Source organism: Asterias rubens, chromosome 8 (genome assembly GCF_902459465.1).
Source record: "Asterias rubens chromosome 8, eAstRub1.3, whole genome shotgun sequence".
Lineage (NCBI taxonomy): Eukaryota > Metazoa > Echinodermata > Asteroidea > Forcipulatida > Asteriidae > Asterias > Asterias rubens.
The window spans coordinates 2,775,507-2,778,523 of record NC_047069.1 but is presented as its reverse complement, the minus strand read 5'-3'; positions in this window follow the sequence as shown (position 1 = coordinate 2,778,523).

Sequence of the window (3,017 nt, the reverse complement as noted above, 5' to 3'; positions counted from 1 at the left end):
ACGTAACAAACATTTTGGATATGGTTAAAGGTTGATGACACTTAGCATTGCACTGGTCTGTCGTGAATCATTTGAATCGCACAAATCCCTTACATCTACAACAGTGAGACTTCTACAATGGATGGTTCTAAAGTTGTCATTGATATGCAGCCTGTATTTAATTCTGAAAACTCCAACATGTAAACATATGGGTTGACCAATGACATGGTATATGGCTTGCCCCTAAGAAAGATAATACGACCCATAAAATCGACCACAATTATTTCCTTTTTCAGTGAACGAACAAAAATCAGCAGAAAATCATTTGTAAAAATCCGTAATTAAAGTTTCATGGCGAGATTTAGTTTATACATTTCAAGCATTTTAAGATCTACATTTTGTTTTATAATTTGTTGGCTTTTTTTTTTCTTCTTTTCGTTGGGTTAATAAATTGTATGCTTTACTCAAGTGCTTACTTCTGAACACCTTATCCAACTTGTGGTTGTAAGGGAAATAACCGGACATTAAACTATTCATGTGACGTCACGCTATTGCTGTGAGGGACCGTGTTCACGTAGGGACCGTAAGCAACAACTTTAAAGATTGCTGAAACTTATTCACTACATGTATACATATCTTTTCCTGATTCTCACATCAAATGGTTAGACCTACACCTACTAGTCTATGCGGTGGGCCATTATATAATCACAATTCATGGCTTCGGTTGTCATGGTTAAGCAAAACTTAATCACCATTGTTTCAAAACCGCATGTCCTATACTTTAACAAGTAAACCTTTGTGTTAGATGGTCTGGCCTCTATGCTTTGGTTTATTGTTAATAACAATGGTGTGATTGCCAGTTGTAGAAAGATACCACACAGTGTGCCTGTCAACCAGTCGATACTGCCCATCTATGTTAACCATTGCCAGTGGAGCCTTCATAAATGGCACTTTGGCTGGTCTTTTCTTAATGGACTGGCGAAGATGTTTTGACCCTTAACCTCGACAGAACACATTCCATCTATAAATATCACCTATGACCTTTGTTTACACCGACAAGGGAAATAAATCATTTTCAAAAATGTTGAAACAGCGTTAAAAATAATTGTGTAATAATATTATTCCTATACAGAAGCGTGTTTTTTTTTTTATAAAAAAGAAGAGAACCAATGTCTATTAATCAAATTTGTAAACTAATGGCATAGTAAACTTGTACACGTTAGCGTGCCCTCTTTTAATATTCCAAAAAATGTTGTCATGTATTTTTCGGCCGTGAGTATAGTATCCAAACCTATTTATTGCATAATAATAAACATTGAATTGTACACTTAAGCTTGCCTTTTTTTTTTCGTTAAAAAAAACCAATAAATTTTAATTTATTATTTTTTTTAAATAATTATTTTCTTAAAAGATTGAACTACGTGTTAAAATATTTTGTTGAATAATAAATACATGTACCCAAACCTATATGAAAGGGATATTGCCTGGCCCTTTTTGGTTCAGTATTTGACACTTTGCTGCGAGGGACCGTGTTCACACATATATAGGGACCGTAACAAACATGTTGGATATGATTAAAGGTTGCCTGAACTAAGCATTGTACTGGTCTGGTCTGTTATATAATGCTAACAAAGTTTTAGTTGGCATGGTGATGCAGTACTCAATCTATAGAATTCCGAAATCGTACAGCAACATGTAACCCAATGGGTTTGCCTAGGATCTGATATGCCTTGGTTCATTGTGAACGCAATCTAGTGACGAAGTATTGTTTCTAAACAATGGTGTGTTGCCAGATCCCTCTAGGTAGTCTTTGCTTCCCATAGATATGTAGATCACTGCAAATAGTACGAAAAGGCACTTTGGGCAGGCTTGGATATAATAACACAAAAAGGAAGAAACTAGTGTCCATTGATAACAACTTTGAAAATTTACTGCATATTGAATTGTACAGTTCAGCTTGCCTTTAAACTTTAAATTCCATGAACAAAAGAATAAATGTTAATATATATATAATATATATTTTATTTTCATAAAGGCTTGAACTACTTTTTAATATATATAATAATATATGAAAGGGCTATTACCTGGCCATTTTTGTTCAGTATTTGACACTTTCATTTGCTGTGAGGGACCGTGTCCACACATAGGGACCGTAACCAACTTTTTGGTGTAAACTGATCGCTGAGTGTCTTGGGTCAAGACTAATCCATACCCGCCACTAATAACTTGTTCAAACGAAAGCTTAATAGTTGAGTTATTGAACAATAACACTAAATGTTGCATTAACATGTAGAAAAAAGGAGAAGCAAATGTTTCGTGTCTCCCTTTCAAGACAAATTCAAAAGAAACCCACTAAACATGTTTTTCATGTTGTGTGGGGATATCTGAAGTTGTACCTGTAAAAAGCAAGATGGCGGCCGACTGCTTCTTAGGCCTACATATTGATTTTTCCACGAGAAAAAAAACCTTAGTTTTTATAACCGAAATGTAACATCAAACTTGTGAAAATTATCTTTTAGCTTGTAAAGTCTAAGTATTCTATTCTGCTAGAAGCAGACGACCGCCGAAAGTGCAGCGGCCGAAAAACCTTGGACCAGTCAAAACACATATACGAAAGCTTACGTCACTGCACATTAATTATCCAATGTAATCATTGTATCCGATGAAAACACTGGTCCGATGAAAACCACTGCCTTTATCATCATGGATAAAGACAGGGGACGCAGGGCCCAATTTCGTAGAGCTGCTAAGCACAACAATTTGCTTAGCATGATGATATTTTTGCCTTGATTAAAACAGGATTACCTACCAAATTTCTACGTGATTTTCAGGACAACAGTTGAATACCAGTAACAAGCATTATTCAACAAATGGAAATTTGGTTGGTAATCCTACTTTTATTAAGGAAGAAATTTCATGCTAAGCAAAATGTTCGTGCTTAGCAGCTCCATGAAATTGGGCCCAGTCAAACGATACCTAGCCTACCACCTCTTGAGGGCGCTACTTTGCTAGACCACTAACAAATAAATTTCAACGAA